At 38.6% G+C, this 27,068-nt stretch overlaps 1 protein-coding gene across 1 annotated transcript in view; it reads right to left on the bottom strand.

Moving 5' to 3' along the window:
• The window catches only part of EFNA5 (ephrin A5), a 207,236-nt gene that overhangs the window by 144,462 nt on the left and 35,706 nt on the right, over nucleotides 1-27,068 (bottom strand). The gene's annotated exons all lie outside the window — the stretch shown is intronic.

The raw sequence follows: 27,068 nt of genomic DNA, 5'->3' as shown, positions 1-27,068 counted from the left end.
GGGGACAACATCTTTTAAGTGCAGATTTTAGATATGTCTTTGATTAGAGAAGCACTTTTCTCTGTGTACATACAAGCATTCTGTTTTTAAAGGAGAAAAAAATGAACACGCTATTCCATCCTGTTTAGCAGACATCTGTACTAAATGTTTTGTAAAACTTTCATTTTAACTTTTAGTTTGTCTTAAAAAAAAATCCTCAAACTTGGAAGAGGCAAACAAATTAATTTTGCACAAGCCTGCCCTGGAGCAACATGCTTAGTAGCCAGCTAATCCAAGGGGAAGTTAAGGTTCTCACTTCAATGGGTGAGCTGTCTGGCAGAAAGTAACAGGCAGCCCTTCTACCTTCAGTGATAACCAAAGCAAAATGTTTTGTTCAAGGTCAGCTCATTTTCAAGCTTTCTGTGTGCTCAAATGGCTCAGCTGCTCCCATGCATATCTTTGAAAGTTCCCTGCAGTGAGCTGCAAAAGTCCTTCAAATCCTTACCAGACTAAAACTGGGATCTCAGGATGAGGGAAAATTGAAAAGGAGCAACAGCAAATCCCAGGAGGCTAAAGGAGCACCAGCTGCACTCTACCTATCTGTTTTAGGAGACATGGTTTCTGGTCTCTTGCTTCACATGTAAGACTGTATAAAACTATAACCCCATTGCTGCTTTGTTCAGTAATTTTATGTGATGGTTTTTTTCACTCTTTCTTGCTTATAGCAACTGTACCTTGTGAGAAAAGACTGTTCTTTGTTAATAAATCTCTAGTTTTTAAATGCTCAGAGAGGCATTCAAAGCATATCATTGACTAGATGGAACACAAAAAAAGTATCTTACATGCTCTGGCAAGGCATTCAATATCTAAATTCTGTCATAAAGATGACAAAATAACAGTTCAGAAGCTGCATGAAAGTATTTAACACACTCAGAAGTTTCTGACACACACAGCAGTCAAAGCAACACCTACTTTTGAAGGTCAATGAATTTAAAAAGTAAAAATGAAAGAGTATCCATAGAAATACCTTTCAAGTGTATTAATCTCTAGGTCAACTTTGTAACTGAAGCTCTATTACCACGCTTTGATTTTAAAATTGCGTTCATAAAAATTAATTTTCAGTATTTAATCTGCTTCTACTACTTCTTTCTTCTCTATATTTTAAATGGTGTAAAGATCTTCAGTTTCTGAAATTCCATTGTAATCAAAATATCAGTATCTGTCTACTGATTTTAGGATGAAGGTTTCTTCATATAGTGTAGTAGTATTTCTGAGTTCAGAACACACTTTGGTGAGGTAAACGTATCCCCACTGCTAAAGAAAGTAAGGTATGTGAATTAATTTACAAAAGGCTTTGCACATACACAGAAAAGCATATAGTAAGACTAGTCAAACACCTCATAAGAGCCCTAGAAGTTTCTCTTTCTGTTGTTTTAACTCCTTAAACTTAAAATAATGATAATGTAAAATACTACTGTTTAGAGAAGTGAGAAAACATAGAAGAAACGTAGTGTATGTTAAGAAATCAAAGGAAGCTAAAATGCTTCCAAATCTTATTCTTAATCAACATTTTAACTGGATCTCCACCTCAAGTGTTTCCTTTTTTCTTAATCTAAGTTGCTAGTTGCCAAAAACCAGGCTAGCACAACAAGAACATGGATTTCTATTCGCAGCATTTTCCTGAACTTTCTTAGAAGCCTTCAATATTGTTATTACCAGAATTAAAGATCTGATTCTGTGCAAGATAAAGCCAATACTGCTGCTCTTATTTTCCAAGCTAATCTGTGCACACCCAAAGTAAAAGCAAAACTGAATAAAAAATTGATTCTGTGTGAAAGCATCAACAGCATTACTTCCATAGTACAAACAGATGCTTAATGACTCCTCCCTTGCAAGTTTATAAAACTTGCAAAGCAATTGCAGTAATGCCAGGTGCATAAGTACAGACCAAAATTAGCAACAGAAGAGAGCAAGCTGTTGTTACCAATTTTGCATAACATTGGAATAGCTAGAACAGAACTAGGCTCTTCTGAGCTCCTTTCAAAGACCTCAGTGATATCAAGAAATTTGAAAATAACCCTTCCAGCACAATGTTTTTCTACCTTTACCAACAGTCGTGTTCAGGACTTAAATTAGAAAACTTGCTCCCCAGCTCAGTTCAAAGACACTGTTTCCCATTGAATTGGAAATTTTATTGCTCATGGTTCATGCATTCAATTCTAAAACAACAGCAAGCTTAACTGCTTGAGAGATTCTGCTCTGCAAAAAGTAACTTCAGTAAAATCACTGCTTCCTTGCTTCCATATTACAACAGAGAATTACATTAGAGCCACTGTTTGCTGTATTAAAAAAGTATGAGAGAAACAAAACAAAGCAAAGCTCATAAACAGCCATCCAGTGATTTTAGAAAACAAAGGGAATCCTGGCTTTTAGGACAAACAGTTTAAGGAACTTACAGTCAGTATTCCTTTTATGGTTTCAAAGAAAAAAGTGGCATCACCAAGTTATATTTACCTTACTATAAGCAAGTAGTTGGGTATTTCCTGAGATGCAGGGTAATTATTTGCATTTAATATAATCCTGAAATAATTCTGTGGAGAAAAGGAGACGCAGAAAGTATTTATCATGTTCTTTTCACAGCTCCCCATTATTTGAGTAAACACATTCGCATCTTTAGAAAATAAAACGGAAACAACAGCTGAACCACAGTTTTGCCGCTTGCCAAGATCTACAGTGTGTGCCAGAAGATTAAAATAAAATAGGGTTAGTAAAGTTAGAAGCTGATCCAAAATATTACAGCAGAAATGCCCCATTTCTTACTCTGCATCCATTTTTATAGGATGAGAGAAAAGAAAGAAATTTCTTGGGACGATTTACATTTGCAAAAAGGGACAAAATGTAAGCTGGGGGAACTGAAAGCCAGTGTTAAAAAGAACTGATCCTTCACAGAAATGTCTTTGCATTAGGTGAATGCTGTTGGCTGAACCTGCTTAGAAAACACTGCCAATCAACATGTAGCTCCTCAGCAAAAAGAAGTCTTCTTCCAGAAATGTTTCATCCCGAGAGAAACTCCATCCACAGTTCAGCCCTGGAGAGCTTATGTACTGAAAACCACTAGGAAATGGAATCTGGAAACACACTACTTTCAATAGGAAAGATGACATTAATCAGGTAATAAATCAATGTATGACCCCACTTAATACAAAACACATCATGCCTATCCTATATTACACAGTTAAGGAGCAAGCTGATCCAGTAATATATTCTATGCTTTTCAATGAGCTGCTGCAAGTTGGCACAAAAACATCATTACTTCAGAAATCCTACAAAAAGCTTTGCCTCCTGCTAATCGTTTGTTCCTGAAGGCAGAACCTCAGCTATTACTCCCAATGTGGAAATAACAAAAAAATTTCTGTAGGTGCTTTTTCTTCATAATTTCAAATGTGCAAGCCCTCTGTTTTTTATAAACTTCATTCTCAGATAATTTTATAAGACCATGTAAAAAAATTCACATTGAGAGTGTACTAAGAATAAGCAAGCTTTTTGTAAATGCCATGAAATAAAATTTCCAAGACAATTTGTACCTTTTACTGTTTTCATGGATAAAGATAATTTGGAGGATAATATTCAGATACACTGTATATTTAACAGAATAAAAACTGTTAACTGGCTTTACACTTCAAAAGTTCAGCAAAAATCCATCCAACCACACATCAAGTTCTGGGCTATCATCATATAGGTGCAAAGGGTAAGACAAAAAGTTAGAGATGACATGAAACCCAGGCTGGTCAGACAGGTTCTCAAGGGTAAATTTGCAATACATTAAATTTTTATCCAACTTACTGCTGCAGGCTGAGTCACAGCTCCGAGGACCTCTCCTAAGAGCCAAAAACATGCCCTTGCAGCTCAAACACAGCATTCCCACAGAAATGTTACAAGATAGACTCTGAACAAAAAAGGTTTCTGAAGAAGCACTGATATCCTAAGCTTAAAAACTCTCTCATAACTCAACAGGTACAAATCTCTCAAAATATGTTATCATGTAAGGCTTTTTTGTTTAAAATATACCCTCATATATGTCTTCAACCTGGTCATCAACCAAAACCACAACCCCCAAGTTGGTCAAAAACAGGACAGCAAACAGAGCAGCACCTGGGAGGAGCACCAGGAGCAGAAACCTGTTGATTTGTTCTTGCAGTCTTGCAGATATGGAGAGACAACAGCCGGTGTTGTGCTCTGCTCGACTGAACAGGAGGCCAGCTCTCCCTTCACTTTTGTCCCGTTGTGTTGCCCTACCCTAAAAGCACAAAAGGGTCGTGAGACAGGACAAGATTTTGGAACTGGGGAGAGAGAGGGAGGGAAATAATCCATGCAGATTTTTCTTTTTTTCACAAGTGACACTCAAGTTCTCCCTATATTCATACTTGCCTTATCCTGTTTTCACTGCACTGACACTAATCCGCCTTGAAATTGGCTGATTCTGCCCAAGCCATGTTTACACGGAAGCATGTTTCATCTGGTTGTCCTCATTCAGAGACCAGTTTCTGCTCTGTGGCAGGAGAGATTATTAAAAACCTTATTTTACAAGCACATGCTTTAAAGTGACTCAGCTTGGAAAGATAACTGTATTATATCAGCCTTCCACTCCCTAGGTCACAGAAAGGGAGAGGTAGCAGTAAAAATCTCAAATGGAAATTGCTTTCTAAATATATTATCCTCCATAAAAGCCATTTACCAACTGCTAGTACCCACAAGACAAAGGGAAAAGATAAAAAGTACATGTGACATGGCAGAGTAGGGAGCAATGCGGAGGACTCATTTGTATTATCACACTGAACATTAACCACAAGAAGGTAAAAAACCAAATGCTCCCTGTTTTGCACAAACATCAATTACATCTAGTAATTTCGCTGATCACTTTTGTGAAGCACTAATGCATACAGCATTCTGGCTTTTATGGCACAGGTAGTGTTTCATTGTCTGTCTCTGCCTCAGAATTCCCTTCCCACTCTCCCTCAGAATTGTTTGGGAGAGAAGAGTAGAACATTTTATTTTTCCCTATGATAAGTAACATCTGCAGCCTCATGTGAAGCCTGAAGATCACACTACCTAAACCTGCTACCTTATTTCATGGCAGAGAGCAAGGATCATAGAATCATTAACATTGGAAAAGACCTCTAAGTTTGAATCTGCCATTAAACCAGCACCACCATGCTCACCACCAAACCATATCCCCAGGTTCCACATTCACAGGACTTTTGAACTCTTCCAGGGGCAGCAATTCCACCACATCCCTGGGCAGGATACTCAAACACCTGGCCAAGCCTTTCAGTGAAGAAATTATCCCTCATATCCAATCTAAACCCCCCTTGCTGCAATTTGAGGCCATTTATTCTCATCCTGTCACTTCTCACTTGGGAAAACAGTCCTCACCACAACTTTCTTCATGGGAGTTGTAAAGATCAAAAAGATCTTCCCTGAGCCTCCTCAGACAGGCTAAACACCCCTAGCTCCCTCAGACACTCTTTTTCAGACTTGTGCTTCACACCCTTCCCCAACTCCACTCCCTGATCAGGACACGCTCCAGCCCCTCGATGTCCTTCCTGAATTGAGGGGCCCAGACTGGACACAGTGCTCCAGCTGTGGTCTCACCAGTGCCCAGCACAGGGTGGGATGGTCACTGCCCTGCCCCTCTGTGGCTGACATGGGCCAGATGCCCTTGGCCTCCCTGGCCACCTTGGGCACAGCTGGCTCATGTTCAGGTGCTGCCTGCCAGCACCCCCAGGTCTCTTCCACCAAGCAGCTTTCCAGACACTCTGCGACAGCCTGTGGCACAGCAGGGGTTGTTGTGACCCAAAGACACTTGGCCTTGATGAAACTCAGGCCTTTGGCCTTGGACCATGGGTCCACACTGCCCACATCCCATTGCAGAGCCTTCCTGCTCTCCAGCAGATCAACTTTCTCACCCAACTTGCTGCTGTCATTTGCAAACTGACTGAAGGTGCACTCCATCCCCTCACCCAGATCATGATAAAAATATAATACAGGGCTAGCCCAAACATGGGGAACCCCAGTGGTGACCAGCCACCAGCTGGATGCAACTCCATTCACCACCACTCTCTGGGCGTGGACACCCCGGCAGGATTTTTACCCAGGGAACACTGAACCTGTCCAACCCACAAACAGCCAGTTTCTCCAGGAGAATGCTGTGAGCTTTCCAGAAGTGCAGACAGACAACACCACAGCCTTTCCCTCATCCACCAAGCTGGTCACACTGCCATAGAAGAAAACCAGGCTGGCCAAGCAGCATCTGCCTTTCATAAACCTGGGCTGGCTGGGCCTGATTCCCTGGCTGTCCTCCGTGTGCCATGGGATGGAACCCAAGATTGTCTGCTCCACGGTGAGTTTTATGCAAGCACACTTCAGTGCAACAAAAACATATTTCTTCTCCTAGAGTTTAGATAACACCTTCACTCTTCACGAGAACTCCAGTGAACTCCAGTGGAAGGAAGGAGGGGCACTTCTTGCATTGTTGACAAAGGAAGTAAAGCCTTTGCTGTTGTTTCCTCATTATCATTTAAAACATTCTAAAATGACCAGCCTTTAAGTCCTTTTGCTTCAGCAAATGCTACTAATCTCCCTAAAAGCAGGATCTAATTCCAAATGCCACCAGTCATTTTTGTTGGGGGTCATCCCCACCACATCTTCTCCAGTAACTAGGCCAAAAATTATATTAGTCTTTCCAAGTTGCTAATTACCAATTTTCTAGACCTATGAGTTAAGTCAGAAAAAAAAGCATTACTGGTTTTTCTTCCCATCCATTCATCACAAAAGAAAAAGGAAAGACACTAGTCACACAAGAGAGCACTAATCTATGCCTTCTTGTATTCCTACATTTCAAATAGATCTAAATTGCTGTAATTTTCAATTACAAATAAGAGGTACCTAAAATTAAAAAAAAACAAACTATTCCTTTATTAGTTCAACAGCTTTTCAGCCTTCTGAGCTATGGAGCTGATATTTCTAAGAAAAAAAAAAAAAAAAAAAAAAAAAAAAAAAAGAAAAAGAAAAAAACCACCCTGCAGTTCTGCAGTTGCTAGAGCAGAATCTTGAATTCAAAAATATAAACAAAGCCATCAGTTACCTACATACACATGCACCATACTCCTGTCCAGGCAGACTTGCTCAGGTTCAGTAAAATCCACAATGGACTCTCATCAAATTCAAGAATAACAACCACAAACTAAAGATGGAAAAAGACATGCAGCACAGTGCAATGCCTGAGCATAACTGCAATTAAGATGATGTAGAGAGGTCGGGGCACTTTCTACTCACTCTGTGCCCCCTAAAGAGATATTTCCTAAAATTATCAAAATTCCAAGAGGTTTTGCTTTCCAATTAAAGACAGCAAAAGACAATGGAGATAGGGATGAATGTAGCAACTTGGCAAAAGATCAGCAGCAAATACTTTTGACTAATCTGTAAATAGGAACCAAATATATTTTGTCCACCGAGGCCTGTTAGATAAAGAAAATGTACTGCTCAGTGTCAAATACCCACGTCCCAGGACTCTCTTTGCAAGTGTGTGAACAATTTATGCTACACAAAGCTACTGAGGAGATGCCTCACATCTCCTCTACCATTGGCAATGGACTCAAAAAAAAAAACCCTATTACCAAAGGCTGAAATTAAATGTGGTCTCATTTTTAGCTCACATAATAAATTGCTACTTTCTGAAATAGATGTCAGCATGTAAATTACACAGTTGTGCACACTTTCTTAGCTACACCAAGAATTAATTAAATGGCAACAGAGCTAAGATTATTCCTCCAGTACCTCAATATTTGAATGGACTGGTATGTCAAGTATCCAAATCAACTCAGTCTGCACACCACAAACACACACTTCTTACTGGTTTTAAGCCACAGACAGCAGTGATAACTATATTGCTGCCTCTGTCAATAGCGTGGCAGGCAGCATGGTAGGGAACCAACCGAGATGTAAGGTAGACTGGAATAAGTGTACATCATTTTCAACTGAAAAAAAAGGTATTAACAGTAATTAACAAGCATTTAACCCACTTTGCTCCAGAGCTCCTGGCCATTATCAAATAACATGAAGTAAAACCTCTGAAACAGATCCAAACAAGAACACAGACAGGGGTTGAGAACTGTAATTCACCACTGCAGGCAGGCCAAAAATTACCTCCTTGATAACAAAGGACTGAGGGCACTGACAGATGTCTCTGGCAAACCATGCTGGGACAGCTGAATACCAGCTGCCAGCCTGCCCCTTCCTTACTGAGCAACCTCTCAGCCTTTTTCACACAGAACCTTCAGTGCTCTTGCTCTGCTCCGCAGCTCAGCCTAACGCACTGACTTGTGAAGGGAGAAGAGGCACCGTTTAGCACCCAGGTACAAACCTGGTAACCTCTGGCACAGGGACAAGGGAATAAACAACACTAAACAGAACATAATTTCGGGTGAAGGGGTGAAGAAGGTTGCCAAGGAAAATATGCTATTAACATCAACCAGAGAAGAACTGCTTGACTGCAACTCTCAATCCCCCAAATCTCTGATTTGCAGGAATTGCCGGATGCTCATGCCAAAAAATCCTGCTGCACATTAATTCCCATCAACTTAAAAGCAAAGTATTTCGCACAGGGCCGCAGACTGAGGGGAAAGGGAAGCTGGGGCAGAAACAAAGAAAACTACCCACAGGATGGTGTGGGGAATCACCCACAATGCAAGACACTCAGCCACCTTCTTAAAATGGAATTTCAAACAGTGACCATACTATCTAGGTATCAGTGGAACAAACAGGTAATCCTAAAAAGAAAGGGATTATGTACAGCAAGCAGTCTACAGATGTTCTTATTTTCTTTCTTCTAGCAAACATACTGTCATTTAAAAGACAACCAGTGTAGGCCTAGATCAGAAGAAATGGATGACTGGCAAGCAGATGAAAGTAAGCCTTAGCTTCAGATAGTTGCTATGGACTAAGTGAGAACACACAGGACAAAAGCAGAGAAAGTATGTGCATGTAGGGTGAGAGAGAAGGAAAATTTAACCTTGTGCTGAAGACTGCAATATGATTATCTTGTAGCTTCAGGTCTTGTGACATGCACATAAAATCATACCCCCAGTGCTCTTTGCCCTTTATGGGAATATAAATCATCACTCAGTCGTCACAGAGTATTCATCTTGGTATATTCAGGCTTGCTCTTCAGATTTCTTGAGACGGAAGGCCAAGGCTGCCTGTTCATGCCAAATCCACTATAAACTAAATACCACTATATATTCTTAGGCATTCAATTTATAACACCAAACAACAAGATTCTAAGCACTACAGATTTAGAACAAGATAGAATATTAGAAAGACTTTCATCCAGACACTATGGATACTTGGCATTTTGTGCTTGGAAGCTCTAGTTTGTATGAGTTTTATTGAAATACAGACATACCTCTCGCAGCAGGATGGTATATTTCTTGCTGTAAGACAACAGAAAAGCACTGGCAGGACTTGTCCCACATGATCAGCTTGCCTATCACTGATGGCAAAATGTACACTGAGTAAGGCATAATAGAGGAACTTAGCTTTAAAATTGTTGTTAGAGTTCTCTTACACAGCTGGGTGATTTTATGAATATGGTAATAACTATAACCTTTAGAATTCAAGACAGGAACAGCAGATGGAACCTAATTAAGAGAGAAAAATATTAATTCATCTTCATAAAGAATGGGAAAGGCAACAGCTCTTTGTTAAGGGAGATCCTCCATATCATTTAATAAATGCAGAAACAACCAAGTAGACCAGGGACACATTGGGAAACAGCTACACCATGCACTGGAGGCCAAGACCTATTACTAGCTTAAGACACTGAATAGACAAGAAACAAGACTAACAACAAACAGTGGTGTTTTTTTCACCATACATGACTGCTGTGGTCAGACTGTATCCTCAGCTTTAGCTTACAAAGAAAAAAAAATGCAGAAAATTGCATTTCTTTCAAGCTGCTTCAGTAACCTGCACTTCAACGTCATGAAAATCCCTGAAGGACTTGCATTGCTCTGTTTTTCTTACAAATAATGCAATGCAGTAGGCACGTGTCTTTATGTCCCCTCATACAGCTCAGGGTACAAGATGGAGGAGGAGGTGGGAGGAGGCTTTTTAACAACTTGGTAAGAAGAAGGATTCTTGTTTTTTCTGCTGGAAGAAAGGACGGGGAATGGGAAGAAGTAGATGAGGGGCATAAATAGCCTCTTAGAACAATCTAAAGGAGAGGTACAAAGCAAAGATCCCAGCAAATACTCAGTTCTCCTAATAAGTTCTGTCATCTCAAGAATGAAACCCATACTATGTTTCTTTGTAAAAATGTTAAGATAATTCAAGAGGATGGGGGTGGGGATAGAATAACAGAGCAAAAGATCTCATTTCCAACTAGGTGCCTCACATTCATCTCCAAAATCAGCCTGCAGTAATTCTACCACTTCTCTTTTCTCACACTTTAGCACAGAAATTAGTAAATATGTACAGATACAGCTGATTTATTTCTCTTATTCCAGCAGTGCTGAACTCACTTCTAAGGCAACTCAAGAGAAAGTAATGATTCAGCTGAAGGAAAAGGATGTAAAATAGGTGAGAGATGACAGCCACTCAAGGCCCTTCCTCCATTCCAGGATTCATTTTTCTAATTGCCTTTTCACCAAGTTGGCAGGGGGAAACGAAAAACAGTGAAGCTAAATACCTACCCATACACACACACACACACACACACACACATACCACGCAACTTCTGCTTCTGTTTACTAAATCCTTATCCAGGCCCATTAAGCAGCATTAGCTGGAGATGAAAGGAATGTTTTGAAGGAGACAGGCATGCGTTACCGTACCTAGTTGGGCAAATAGTGGTGCAGCGATACAAATCCCATAAACTGTGCACTGTTGATACTGATTTCAACACCTACCCCTGTGAAAGTAGCATAAATATAAACCACCTCTTCACAGTAGCATAAATATATGCATTTGTGTACACACATTGTGTGTGCATGTGGTGTGTGTGCTGTTTTCTTGCTCTGGCAAAGCATATTTGATTTTGTGCCTTCCTATTGCTACAGCTCTGGACTCCAGCAAAGGACTCCTCCTCCCTCATCAATTCTGCCCCCCTCCCTGGCAATTACACTTCCTTGAGCTCATTAGCATAAGCAGGGAAAATACCATATAACTCACAACATAACTTGTTCATTTAGACATGCACATCCAACAGAAATCAGAGAATTACAGAATATCCTGAACTGGAAGGGACTCACACTCACTGAGGAAAACTGCTGGCCCTGCACTGAACAGTCCCAAGAGTCACACCATGTGCCTGGTTTGTTACTGTACTTTACCAAAATCCCACTTATTTGACCAAAACAAATACTGAAACAGTTGCAAAACACTTTGAGGGCAGAGAGAAATTTGGGATATTTTCACTTAGCCAAATGTCATGCTAACAGAAACACTCACAGTAACTGCTGTGAAATGTGTTAGCTTTACCAGCCATGCCAAATAAAAAAATAAAACAACCAAACAAATTCCTTTTTAAAAGTAGAATAAAATTAATAATTGATAGTGTTAACAGTGCATAGCATACAGATAGCACACCTGCTGTCTATACTGAACTATAGTTCAATACCTCAGCTGCCCCCATCCCAGAAGACACTTGTATTTGCCCTTAAGCTCAGCCTCCCACTAGCATCCCTGCAGCAGTCATCACAGGCACAGATCCCTGTGTTTCTCTGACATTTCACTGGGCAGCTGTGTAATTTCATAAATAAAACCACACGAGGCACCTTATGCCACCTACAGGCTTTACTGCTTGCTTTCTCTGAAACTCAATGTTTATTTAAGCTTTCCTCAGTCTGCTTGTTTTCAACCCTCTGTGCAGAAGTTTCTCAGAGGTGTCCTGACCTCAAGCTTCCTCTAACCTGCCTTTTTCCTCTCACAAGAGCTGACAGATCGCAGCGTCCATTTTTGCTCTCCTCATTTTCAGCAGCACTAACTTTTCCTGGCAAACACTTCCAAGCCCCAGATAGCCTTCATTATGTTCCTTTTCTACAGCACTACTGTGAGGACTAGAGTTTATTTTACCCTTTAGAAGCCTGTTTCCCTTGGATCCCACTTCTCCCTTAAGTTCAGATGAAAACAACAAGACTATTTGCTTGAGAAAGAATTAGGCATTAAGGACCAATTGCATTGTTATTTATCAATGCAGAATTACTTTCCTATTAGTTATTTCCACATAATAGAAATTGAAGAAAGTAAAAATTAAGACACACAGCTCACTTTCTTCCAGTGTATCACATTATCTGAGAAACGGGAGAACATGCATAACACTGCACTAGGTCCCAAGAGGTCCATTACAAAAATATACCACATATCACTGTAGCAAGAATCACCTCTCTGAAAATCGTTCCTATAGAAACCAGGTAAGAGATGAGCAGGAAAAAATACCCCAACATGTCATCAAAGCAAATAATAACAGGAAGGGTGTCTATATAGACAGAGCTCCAAATTTCAGTGGAAGCAGAGCTTCAGCAAGAGAGTGATGGGCTTTTGCACAGCCATACATAGCTGGTGAGATAGGTTTTACTCTAACACAGGAAGGCAAAGCCAATACTGACCTGCAGGCAACTAGCTGCACTGCCACTTATTTTGGAGACCTCAATACAAAGAGTATTATTTTGGCATAATTTCTTGGTTTGATTTGGGATTTTTTTGGAGGAAATGCCAGGGAATCCTTTAGATCTTTCCTAAACAAAGACTAGAGAAGTTTTCAAGTGACATGATAAATTACTTTGTTGAGTCTTACAGGCAAGGTAAGTAATTTGTACTTAGAAGAGAAAAACCTAACTGGACAGGCAGGAGAAAGCTGCTCTGACGTGCTCTATACATATCTTAGAGAAAGGTGGGTTATCTACCATGGTCCTAGACACTCCTTTATATAAAAGAAAATGCATTCAGACTTTGAAGGGAACCACATATTAAAAATCAGCAAACAAATGCAGCATTACCATATTTGGCAGATGAAACATTTGCATCCTCCAACACAACTCTTTGGAAAGTGTATTATGATCTCATGAATCACCAGTAACGTGTTGTGATTTTTCATCCTAAATCATGCACCCAATGCATTTTTAATCTGAAATGCTTTTTGCATGAAGAGGTTTGTACATGTTAAAAAACACTAATAGGCATCCCAAAATTTATCTCCTGGACATACTGTAACCATATTGTCTTAAACAGATTTGACCTGGATATACATTTTTGGTCCACACAGACATCAGGTTTCAATACCATTTCCCCTTCTTACCTTCAAAATAATATGCCTGCTTCTTCCTGTTTGAGACACCTGAAAGCTGATGGTCCATTGACAGCTGTCTGAACTGGTTTATTCTTTGTTAACTGTTTACTTTGGACCAAATGAAAGTAAAAAGGAAACAGAAAACAGCCCCATTGGGAGGAGACTCATGTGGGACAAATTAGGAGCCACCATAAGATTTAAAACTCTGGGGGAAAAACAGGACTAAGTAGAGGCAGCTGTCAGGATGTGGTTTTTCTGTTTATATTCTTCTCCTTCCATCCCTTAACCCCCTAAATTTTGAGAGAAAATAAGCACATGTGTGTGTGCATGCACAAGCAAAAGCAAGTGAACACTGATCTCTCCTCTACACTCAGCACACATAAGAATATAATGTAATCTGTACAATAGAGGCAACTCAGTCATTGAAGTAAACATAACTGGTAGAGCAACTTATTCAAGAAAGAAATTAACTTTTTTCCTTATCCAGGTATCATACTATACTGTAAAACTGCAATTTCAGAACACCAGTTTTAATTACTAAGTGACTACAAACTGGAACTGGAGGTCAAATGCTCCACTACAATTTTGTGGATGGTAATCCTGTTCCTGGATCAAACTTTCCTTGTATTCTGTCATCCCCTCTAAAGGCCAAAACAACTCTTAACAAGGCACATCACCATGGACAAAACTGTTGCCTATCCAGAAAAAAAATATGAAAACAACCAAACAAAAACCTTCACAGTCTAAGATTTAAATTTAGCATATAGTAAGTAAAGCATGCATGGTACTAAGAATCCAATTAAAAAAAAAAAAAAGGATTCATGCTCCAGAGGAATTCTTCTCTTTCACATCTTCTCATGACTATCTCCCAATTTATTACTGCAATACTCCACGTAATGCACTCAAGGAGAACAAGTTCAACAGCTATTGCTAACTAATAGCTAAATTACTACTCCTGGGCATAACAGCCTCCTATCCCTTACCATCATTTTCACCTTCATGTCAAATCAGCTCAGGTCATCCATTAGGGTGGGACGAAAACCAAAATCACAGATAATGGAAGAGGAAACAGAAGGAACCAGTCGATGGGACACAGCACAAGGTGTTCCAGACCACTGAAGAGCTGACAATCTCCAGTTCCCCAAAGATAGCTCTGCCTCTCCCCATTTTATTATTCACATCCTCTCTGTCTCTTGTTTCTCCCTCCATGCTTATTCCACCTATGTACCCATAATTCAAAAGGCAAATATCTAGACTTCAGACTTCCAGACAAATCAGAGCTGCTTAGAAACCAAATTACACAAGAGCTGAACATTCCTCCTAAGAAGGAGTCTATCAGAAAAATGAACCTGACTCCATAGATGACACGTTTTTTAGAGACAGAATAGGATAAAATTTTAAATGCAATCACAGAGAAACAAAACAAGAGTGCCTGGTCAAAGTAGACAGATGCAATCAATACTGGTTTTCCTTTAACTGTTCTAACAGTTTGACTTTCCCTGATGTGAGAATGAATCAGAGACAGCTAAGAAGCAGGAAGTGCTTTTTTAAGTCCAGCTTTTCTGGACTTAGAAAAAAATTTCCAGTGTAATTATGTACTTTGGTCCTAGTTCAACAGATTATCATTGAAGCAAGCGCCTCAACAGGTGATGTAGCAAAAACAACACTGTGACAGAATGCCTTTCTGCAGTCTAACAGTCACATAAAAGTAGGTTCTTAGTTTACTGCATGTTCACAGTCACATGCACCCCAAAAGAAATTGTTTTCCAGTGTCACTGGAAAAAAGTTCTACATGTAATATCCCCAACATCAGGGTACTTCGGACCCCAGTCAGAGGCATGCATTACCCTGTCTATTACTGTTTGTGATTAAATATTGTCTCACCCTTTTGGAAACAACTAATCATGTCATTCAGTTCAGTCCTTCGAAAGAGAATATATAAGTTCAAAAAACTCTGAAGACAGCAATTAAGAAAAAGGAACGTTAGAATTATTTCTTGTAATATTTTGCTTTCATGTTCTTTGTAGTAAACACCAGAAAAGATACCCATAGCTAAAGATAGCATTTTTTTTCACCTAACTTCTGATTTCTTAATAAAGTCACCTCACTCTCAAGCTCACTGCAATACCCTTAATGAATTTAGGCAGGAAAAGTATTTTTTCTTGCTAAGAACACACATAACAAAAAAGACTGGTTTCCCCAGAAAATTGCAGGTTCTTCTAGAAGTAACTACCATTATTGTTGTTATTTTTTTAAAACATCTAAATATGGTTTTTGTATGACCACTCTATGGTGACATCTAATAACCTCTGGGAAGAGACAGCAACACTTTTCTACATACTCCTACTGGAAAACACCATGCAGTCTCAGTCTATTTTAGTAGTATCCATATAATACTAGTATTACACAAACCCATTCACCATCACATGGTGCAATATTCAACAAAGCCCTGTGCCACAAATTTAATTAAGGACTGACTGAGTCCAAAAAACCAGGATGAAAGCTAAGCGAGTGAGCTACCCCCATCTCCCTCAAGGGGAAAAAAACCCAAACCAAACACATAAAAGAAAGGAAGAAAATCCAAGAAACCCTCACACAGCAAAAACAAAACAATTAAAACCCCATAGCTGTCATAGCATTGTTGTCACATGTATTTATTATCCCAGATGTTCACAGGAGCAGAGGCTGTAGAGGTTAAACTTAAAAAGATTTTGTCTTGTGACAAAACAAATTTAAATATTTCTAGACAGCTATGCCCATTTGTTGTTACATTAAAGCACCAATTATTCCTTGTACACATGAGATCAATCAGAAAGAAAGAAGTATTACTGAGTGTCACTTAAGGTGCAATAGGTGATAAAACCAAATATTTTTCATGTGCCTTTGAATGGCCTTTAATTGGCAGTATCTTAGAGCAGGCTTGACCTCCTAATATTTCTTGAGCTGCTTTTTCTCCTGAAAAGGACCAAAGCAGAGTGAAAGGGAGGGCTGTGAGTTTCCCCAGTGCTTACTCCTGTGAGTTTCCCCAGTGCTTACTCCTGTAGTCTTTCACTGTTTTGAAGGCAAGAGAGAAGTGCAGGAACTGGGAGTAGACAAGAATGAGACAAAAAACCATAAATAAATAACACCAGAAACAGTGCAGGAGAGAACAGATAAAGCAGACATTAGGACTATCTTTCTTCATTGAACAAAATACCAGCATGGGGATGGCAAACATGGCACATTTTTTTGTAAGTTACATCTACAGTACAGGGTTATTGGATCAGAAAAATTAAACTGCTAAAACTCTGGTTTTTATTACCTAAGTGTCATTCAGTAAATCTATCCAGCTGGTCACCAAAAGCTAATCTGGCATGAGTCCAAGGCTCAAGAATCAAAAATTACTGGCTCCATGCAGACTCTGTTGAAGCACTTTTGCTCCCCCCAGAACAGCCTTCCCCTCCCAAGAAATATTTTCATGCCGGCCCAAGTGCTGCACAGCATCAGGCTCTCCTCCCTCAGCATTCTCCTCCTACCACGTGATGCCTTTCAGTCCCAGGCTCTGAAATGTGACTCTCAACACCACTCTTCTCCATACAGACTCCCAATATGGTGCTGATGCTTAAATTCACATCTACATGCTTAAATCAGAAGCACATTATTTAAAATCCATTTCTTTCTGTAGAGATTTTTTCAGTCAACATGTGGACACTGTATGGGAAAGAGCAGCCCATCAATCCCTACACCAGACAAAACCTGTAAGGATGCCTCTACAGGCTGCTTAGTATGAGTGGGAAGAAACATGGGGAAAGAAAAAGAAGAGCCAACCCTGCTAGTAAGTGAAATAAAGCTGCAATGTTTTGCTTTACTGCCATGCTGTGGAAAACACAGTACAGCATCCCAGTCAGGCTTCTCTTTCCACAGCGTGGCAGTAAAGAGAAGCAGCTCAACTGCAACCCACCTTGGGATGTACAACAACTGGAGAAGGTCAATGAATGGACCACTTTTACTGCTACCCAAACAAGGACACAATTTAAAAAGGAAACAGATCATATCACTTACTGGAAAGAAGAGATTAGGCCTGCTAATTAAATGCAAGGATCCCCATCTTCTTCCAAGGGTGCAGCTCTTCCTCCTTACCATCCGTCTGTTTCTGATTTTGGCTCTGACCAAAATATTCATTCCACTGAAACGCAAACTTCAGACCTATGCACAATGGCATCTGGGACAAATTACTGCAAAAACAAGTACCTTTCTTTGTTTGGTGTTAATCTAAAACAGTTATTAAAACAGTTCTAGCTAAAACCTTTGCTCCTTCACAGCAAATATTCCAGTACTTGGTATGTGTGTTATAGGCAGGTCTGCCTCTTAGGTAGTTTCTGTGGACTGAGCCCTGTGACAAGAACTCCTCGTGTTCAACATGGAACTGACTGCTTGGAGTCCTCCTGTGCCCCTGCTGGAATGCCAGCAGCCAAGCTCATACTGTTTTCAGGACTGGGACAGGGCTCCAAGTCTCCATACAAAAAAATATTATTCTTAAACACTTATGATTTACCACTGAAAATACTTAATTCGCACAATTTCCATTTTTAAAGCACTCTTATAGATTAAGGAAATAATAATTCTAACAATTAAAATTAATTGCCTTTTGTGCCAATGAGGACTGCCCTACTTCCCCCTTCCTGGGGCTCTGACTCCTTTGATCTGTTCAGCCCTGTTACAAACATGAGCTGCAGGATTGGCAGGTTCAAGTAGGAATGAAGCAAATAATTCCTGAGTGAAATGAAACTGAAACTGGCAAGCAGCCGAGATACTAGCCTGAACGGTGAAGAAAAAATAAGAGTGATAACAAATAACAATTTTTGTAGTTACTGCTACAAACAATCCCAAAGAGCAGGGTGGCTGGGAGATTCAGCTTGAGATTCTTGCTGAATCACTGGCAAAATGGCTTTCTGTCAGCACACAGTCAAACACAGTTACAAGAACAATCACAAGAAACATTCTTTCTAAAGAATAATGCGGGGGCACTTAAACGAAAATTACAAATAAAGAATAATAAAAGGGGGGTTATTTATTCCTTTTGCACGCTACTTTCTATACAATAAAATATTTTCAAATGAAACTTTTCCCATATTTCCACTTTAGCTAACTAAAAAAAGATGATCAAGTTCAACAACTCAGAAGATTACGGTAACAAATATAATTTATTTTGGCGAAAGACAAAATAAAGTAAAAAAAAAAAAAAAAAATAAGGAAAATAACCAAAAGGAAACATTTTCAAAAAGGTTAGTAAGAGTAAAGGACAACTAAAACCCAAAATGATAGCCACATGTAAGAACATAACAAAATAACATCTGTTCAAAACATAGGCTTCAGTTACACTCCCTCTTTTTTTTCCAGGCTTAAATAGATTGGTAAGGTATAAAACACCACACCAAACTGTAATATTTTTATAGAAGGAAAAAAACCACTTCAACAATTTTCATTTGGAGAAAAATATGATAGTATTTTGTGCCAACTATGCCGGCTTTCAGAGGGTTTTTTTTTTTGTTTCATTGCAATTCTATAGATTTTTCTGTTTCTGAACATACAAAGAAAATATAATGCACAGAGAAGTTCTGCCGAGTACAATAATTTTAGGAAGCATGACATATTTTTTCTTTCAGGTTCAGAGGTTACAATATCCATTTCAGACAGACTAGTAAACACTGCATCATTGGTATTTCCATATTTTCCAATAAATCAGGCTTTGAAAGCCTAAGCATTGCAGCAAATACATGAACTGGCTTCACTATTCAAAGGGAGTCTTTGTAATAAAGTCATACTAACAAATCTAGGTAGAAAGAAAAACAACCCCTGAAACTGCTGAGCTATTAACTTTTACATCTTATCGTCGAAAAATGCCGAACCACTCCCTTTCCTCATTGCTTCATAGGTGCTCCTTTCCCAGTGCTTTGGGTTCTACTTTGCTGAGAGTTGCATAGAGGATAAAAAAATGCACGGCTATCAGTGAGCTATGCTCTTAGCAAGAGTGCCACGAAAAAGACTGGCTGCCATTTTCAATGCAGCACACAGGTTTCAGGCATCAAATCTAAGACTCCTAAGAGCCAGCTGCAACAAAATACAATTACATGACTGACCGCTGCCGCCATCCACATTTTATCAGCGTTCCTGCTGGCACTTTTACAGCGGCCCCGATGCTGTTGGGGTTCCCCCACCCTGAGACGGGGGAGGACTTGGCTTTGGAGAGAAATTTCTGGAAGGGCAGATTTGGGACGCACTGTCTCTGCTGCACTCCCCCGAGCATTGCGTGTCATGCATGGCACAGGAGCATGAGGAAGCACTGTCGGTGGGCGATGCACCCAGCGGTCAGGGGGACGCAGCACCAAGCCCACAACCTGCTCCCCACTCTGTCTCCAAACATTTCCATACCCACAGAGGCGTGAAAGAGGGGCAGTGACAGGCACGAAACACCAAAACCTTGCACGAAACACTGCAGAGAAGCTCCTAGCAGCATTCATTGGAAATTAACTCCTTACTGACTCATGTGATGTTCACACAAAGCCAAAAAAAAGGGAGAAGAAGAGGGGACTGACAATGGGCTGTGAGCCGTAAATCAGACCCACAAACCACTGTGAGATGGAAACACTGGAATTGAACAGCACAGAATAAAGATGTAGGGAAAAAAATAATCTCTTTTTCATTTATTCACCGAAATTATTTTCACTTGATGGTTCACTCATTCCAAGGCATGCCTTTGTCCAGGACACCACATCACTATCACAAAGGCAAAGTGAGAAAAAGCAAGACATCTGTTCAATCAAGAAGTGCTTTTCTCCCTTTTCTGCACAAAGTGTTTTGTCTGCATTTTGGCTACAAGGAAAAATGGAAGAAAATCAAAATAAAGAATATTAAACAGAGAGTGGTTTCAGCTCTTCTATGTCCTCTCTCTGATACGCTGCCATATAAAGAGTGAAATTAATGGCCATGTAATAAAAATAATTTGTATATTTACAAATTACATTTACTTAAAGTCAGTGCCATTGCATTATTGGGGGAAAAAAAGTGTTTGCTTGGTTTTTTTTTTTACGAATATATACATATGCACACAGATATGAAGACAAACAAACACATGCACCCAGACAGACATATACAAATCCCTACTTATGAATACAATGTAGCAATCATAAAACTTGACTAATCATGAAGTCAAAAAAGAAAATAACTTAGCTAGTGTTTTATTGTAAAAACTAAAGAAATTACACCAATCTCATTAAAAAATCATTCAAATATTCTTTTGTGTATTCATATTTATAGATTATTTAAAATTTGCTGGATTATGTTATATGAATTTTTACTCTGCTCACCTTCATATTGTCTTCTTATTTGATATTTACTGAGATTTAAGTGTAACATGGTTAATAAAAGATAATGAATGCAAATTACAGTGTTAACTAAAAAGTTGGTGGGGCAAAAAGCCACCTGGCATAATGCAAAATATGCTCTCAGAAAACAATATATATTTTTAGCACCACACCTTACTGAACATCTTTACATCACCCTTCCTTGTTATTTGGTCTATTATATTAGCCTATTCCCAGACTGTTTGCAATTAAAAGTAGGTTTCTTATTACTATGAAGTGCATACTGCAGGCAGCGATCCAAGGGATGACAAGAAAGGCACATAATAAGGTAAAACATGGCTTTTCTTAAAAAAATTCCATTAGATAAATGGATCAATGGTCTTTTAAATCAGGCTTCCCATATTTCTATCTAATACAAAAACCATTTCCCCTTCCTCAATGGAGGAAAAAAAAAAAAAGAAAGAAAAAAAGAAGAACGAAAAAGAAAAAGAAAAATAGAAGAAGAAGAAAACAATAAAAAGAAAAGGAAAGAACAAAAAAAAGAAAAAGAAAAAAAGAAAAAGAAAAAGAAAAAGAAAACAGAAAAGAAAAAGAAAACGAAAAAGAAAAAGAAAAGAAAAAAAAAAGAAAAAAGAAAATCCCCCGAACCCCTCACCCAATACAAAGACACCTACAAAGCCAAATACAAAGCAAAATACACAACAAAGGTAGGTGGAGAGTGCTAGTGATCGGATAGTGCGAGTTATAGTTACTTCGCATAGAAATAGATTCCATCATAAAGACCCAAGCTAATATACAGCGAACGAGACAGATGACCTCTCAACTCGAACGTAGAATATCCTGCGCCCTGACTGAACTTCTCACTTATCCGTCTAAATATCCCTCATAAAGAGAACTATCAATATCACCTCACTCCCATCTGCCCTATAAGAGAATCTAATTAAAGAGACTAAAGATGACAACTATAACTACTATTAATCATATAATTACATCTTACCTCCGCTATACAGTCATAGAAGATCAATACGACCTCACCTAAGCAGTACACTCACCTATACTCCCCTCCTGCTACATCACTAATACTAATCTCCTATAATATAATCGACTAAATATAATAGACAGAGAACGAGCCGATAAAGCATCTGAGTCCGAAGAGCAGCGCACTCATCGAATCTTCCGCTACTCGACCTCGACTCTAAGCACTACGATAGCCTAGACTCGCCTTCCTCTCCCTCGACTATAGAAATCTAAAGAGAGACACTGACTCGCTATCCTAGCATACTACTACTCAGATCATATCATCTCATATCATCTCCATCTTCATCCCTCTTCCTCTATCCCTCTCATCCTCCCTTATCCCTACTCCCTCCTCCCATCCCCTCCTTCCTCACTCCTCTCCCTTCTCCTTCCTTGTTGCTGCTCCTCTCCCCTCCCCCTCTCCTCTCCTCTCCTCTCCTCTCCCCTTTTTCCCCCTCTCCTCTTCCTCATCATCACTTAACACCCTCCACCCACCCCCCTACATTTCTTTACCGCGACCTATTGTTTATCAAACCCATTATTACTCCTCCAACTTATTTCTTCTGGCCACCATACAAGATAAAAGCTGCTGACTGTACAGCAAAGCAAAGTGCTGTGCAGAGTGTAAGTGACTGGGGCACCTTATGTGGAACTGCAACTCTTGATGTTTATACTCATCAGGGTATTAATAAAACAGAACAACTGCCAGGCAAGGCACTCCTAACAAACTCTCTATTTACTAGAAAGATTATAAAATGTACACTGTGATGCCAGAACACTCTTAGAGAAAAAGCTGCTGAAGAAATGAACCTCCAAGCACACATCTGACAAAAGACAATGAGGAACCCAGATTAAACTACTAAAAAGACGCCTTTTCCTTGTTCACAAGCTACAAAATGAGCCTCATTTTCTTCATCAAGTCATAAAAGAACATAAAACTGGTAAAGGAAATTTCCATGATGCCTAAGACTTTATAACCTTAACAATTTTCTCTGCAGTATAAAAAATTAAATAGTAATAATGGAAAACCTTGGGAAATGTGGAGATTTTATTAGTTTTATTAACTCAACAATATAAACTTGAATTATCTCAGTTTGCTTATTTGCTAGTTACTCATTTCAAAGTGCCTCTCAGTGCTAATGAAAATAAGATCTCAAGTGTTTTATAAAAGAAATGGGGTTGGCTGAAATTACTAGAGATTTGTATTTTATTTATGTTAAGATGTTTTCTCTTCATTTAGTAACTAAATTGTTACTTTAGGAAGCGGTAGTTACATGTTTATATCTCCTGTATCAGTCATGTCCTTGAAAAATGAAAGCCAAACAAAAAAGTCCCCAAGTATTAAAGGAAATATTATTGGGCTGATTACTTTTTACTTATCGTCACTAGATATTTAATAATACCAGGGTGCTAGAAAGGAACATATTTAACCTTTCTGTCCCATCTCTTAGGTCTTTAACTGTATGGCACACTGTGAGTATTTATGCTTAATCTCTTTTTTCCTCATCCATTTATTTGTTTTCCTGCCAGTTTGTGCTCCCAGCCTGAACTAAATTAAAAAACTATTTTCAACTGATTCAGAGCTATTTAAACTTATTACTCCTTCAAGGATATTTTTACTTGAAGCACTTCAGGAGTTAAATTGCTAAGTTAAAATCAAAGTAATGACCCCAAGCAGAGATAACTGAGTTGCCGTGTAAATTCATATAAATAAAATTGGACAGAGAAGCATTTCCTGCTGAAAGATAGTGTCTCGATTTAATCTTCTACTGGCACTAAGCATGCCTCATGGTTCTAAACAGCCCATCACTTGCATTAAGACTATCACAAAGTGAATGAATACCAAACAAACCAAATCAGAACTTTGCCCTCAAAGCTGTTAAAGCCTCCAATTTCCTAATATTTCCAGACCACTTGAGTGACTGGCTCACAAAACATAGGGATAATTAAAGTGACACAAAACAACTGCCCTGTTTAAATCCTGGGGGCAGTTTGTCTAACCTTCTGATCCTAGGGGAAGCCACAGCCACTCAAACACCTGTCTGTGGTTGCTATCCTTCACAAAGTACTCTTCCCAATATATGAGATGATCTATCACATGCACTAACATGGATCCACATTTTACTCTCATTTATGACATCCAGAAAATGCAAATCCTACATCTGCAAATATAAAACAATTTTGTTGAGGTTGGATGCCCCACCAGCATCATCTACCTGTAAGAAACCAAATGTTCTAACCAAGTCAAAACATTTGATACTTGTGAAATGTCTGAAGGACAGAGAAAAAAAAAACACAAACCCAGCACCAATTCTCTTTTGCACATTTCTCCTGGAAATAAAATAATTTACATTTTGACTATTCCAGTGTCATAATCTCTAACTCCTTTCAATTTAGGAAAAATTAGAAAACACCACCTTTGGAGTTTCTGTTATTTTGAAAAAAAGACCACTCATCTAAGACCTTCTCATCTGAGAAATGTTCTGGCAAGACTACATTGTGCATCTTCTAAGCACTAATAACATTTGCATGTGGTCCTGTTTTATTCTAAAAATCAATTCTTTCATTTATAGATAGCTTTCTGAAAGTCCAAAATGACTTGGCAGTCTCTGGAACTATTTTAAAGGGTCACTTGATTTTCCTCTCATAGCACATTCACAATATTAACCACACTTAGCATAACACCATCAGGGCCCAGTTTTATTATTTCTCTGTGTGATCCAGGGCTTCCATTTCCATTCTCAGAGTTCAATCACAGTTTTTCAAACACTGCTCCTGCCAAAGGACAGAACAGTGCTTGCCTTCTCTACCCCTTTCTTTTCTCCTTTTAACCTATATATTCAGATGAATGTCAAGCACTGACAGAACACATTCCAAGATGATACCTATTTTCAGTTAAAATACATATTTCGTTTTGGATTCAACTCCCGGCCTTTTCAGTCAAAGTTATTTAGGTGGATTCAATCAAGCATGTGATTAGAAATAATAACTCACAAGCAATGAATTCAAAAAGGTTAGATCTTTGCCAAACTGTGTGAGAGTGGCAAACTGCTATTTCTACTCTGTGACTTCTAAAGAAGATACTAAAATTTTCTCTCAACTGACTTTTGTACCTTAAACACTGCACAGTGACTTAAAATTCCCAATTCTATGAAGGTAACTAACACATGTGTGGCTTCCATTTATTTCATAACTCCTATTAAACAACATTATTGAGGTAGACATGACCACCAACAAAAAATTTGGAGACACTTTCAGATACTTTTTTGAAGGTGATTCTTCAAAATTCAAAACTTTGGAGTACTGTGGGTACTCCAAAAAGCACCCACAAAGCAGAAAATTTTTCATTTTGAAGTAAAATATATGCCAGTAATGACACAAAATAAAATAAAGTAAAAATATACCAGTAATGACACAAAATAAAATAAAGGTGTATTATTGACATTAATGATATCTTATCTTTATCTTCAGAATGGACTGCAAAATACAGTTGTCAAAAATTGTCAATTTCTGAAGCAGAGCTTCAGAAAATTGCATCTCCAAGAAAAAATACAGTTCATTTTTCTCCTTAGGTCTCTCCCTACAAAACATAAAGTCAAAAGTTGTTTTTTCTTTCCACTTAACTAAATTAAAAGCTGAAATCCAGTGTTTAGTAAGCAAGATATTCTAGTATTACTCCACTTGGTTTGTATCAACAGCCTCCAAAGAATTTCCTACCTTTAGAAAAACCTACCACATTCAGATCAGCCTGAACAGGTCTTCATTTTCCACCCATCTCCTTTACCAACCATTTCCCACTCTTTTACTGATACCAGAACATAAACATGGATTTAAAAATCATTATTGGGCAGCAGTGCTCAAGAATTGCAAAGAGTCATGCTTCGATGTCAGTTTTTACAGCTGAGACTCCTGCCTGAGGGAGGTTCAAGTGACTTGCAATAGGTTTCTCAGCTATTCATTAGGACATCTGGAGGTGCTCACAGTTCAAAAGCGTTACTAACCTGCCAGCAATCCTAATATATTGACCCAAAAATACTTTTAAATATTGTCCTTTCTGAGGTTTCCTCAGGTGCATGTGAAGTGTCCTTTTCAGTTTCCAAAGAAAACTTGCCATCCAGTCCTTCTCCCCCTGCAATTCTGCATCAGGAATAGCCATGCCTATTGTCTCAGGCTGACAGTCCAAGGAAGCAAATCTCAGACTGAAAACACTGAAATCTATCTGAAATACATCTCACACCTCAGCATCAAAACTTAGGATGAACACTGGATACAAGGAAGCATTCGCCTTCACCCAGTAAAAAAATTACTTTAAAGGAAAAACTGCTGCATTTTGCTGCATTTCCCTTACAAAGTGAAAATAAAATGCCACACAACTACTCTGAAAAATGACAATCTTTTTTTCAGAACTGTCCTTTAAATCAGAAATGGCACTGAAAAAAATCTAGATCAACTCAAAGAGGATGGACCATATACGGAATATCTTTCCAAACAGGATTTTTATAGTAAATGCCATTATTTTTTTCCTTTAGGCTTGCCCCCTTTCTTGTGCAAAAAATTATTAAGGGAGTTTATGTTCTTGTTTAGCATAAAATCTATAATGCTTTAAAAATGTTTCTGAGGACAAAAGTCAGAAAATTCTTGAATATAATTATAAATATATTTAAAGGTAACTAGTGTACTTTAATAACCCAATTTCTGTTGAAAGACTCCACTAAAAATTCTGTCACATAATCTATGTTCAGTGAAACATTTACCTGTCATATAATTTCTTTATAGGAGCTTTCCTCTGTTTGCAATTTTTATTGTCTTCACAGGAGGTATAGATAGGATCATCAGCATAAATTTAACTTATATCTAGAAATAGCACCACAATTTTTGTATGCATCAAATAAAAAAAATACGTTAACGATTCTCCAGGTCTCACTTTTTATGACATATAACATTTTCCCACAAATTACCATTGTCCTACAAAATAAATATTTTTTAAAGTCCTCACAGGCGCACTGGGCTCTTTTCAAAAGCTCTTTTTCAAAAGTTAACCACAACACTTTTCCCCTCCTCAAAATCTCAGTCATGCAAAACTACAGGGCTCTCACTTGTTTTTATAGAAAATAATATGCAAAATAATTTTTAAAGTAACTTTTTAAAAATATATGTAGGAAAGAAATTTATTACTCCTTAAGTGAGCTGTTCATATACAGCACCATCAGTACCGTATTTAGTTCTAGTCTATTACCCTCAGCTTTTACATTTATTAAAGCAAGTGCAATGAAAGACTATTTTTAGGGGATGAAGGGAGGACAACATGACATGCTCAAGATAAAAAGTAATCTAAGCAGCCAGATTTCTTTATCTAAAACTCAACTGAAATCCGAGAATATAAG

This window comes from Serinus canaria, chromosome Z, assembly GCF_022539315.1.
Source record: "Serinus canaria isolate serCan28SL12 chromosome Z, serCan2020, whole genome shotgun sequence".
Taxonomy (NCBI): Eukaryota; Metazoa; Chordata; class Aves; order Passeriformes; family Fringillidae; genus Serinus; species Serinus canaria.
Note: the sequence above shows the minus strand (reverse complement) of the source record. Positions and strands in the feature narration are given on the sequence as shown.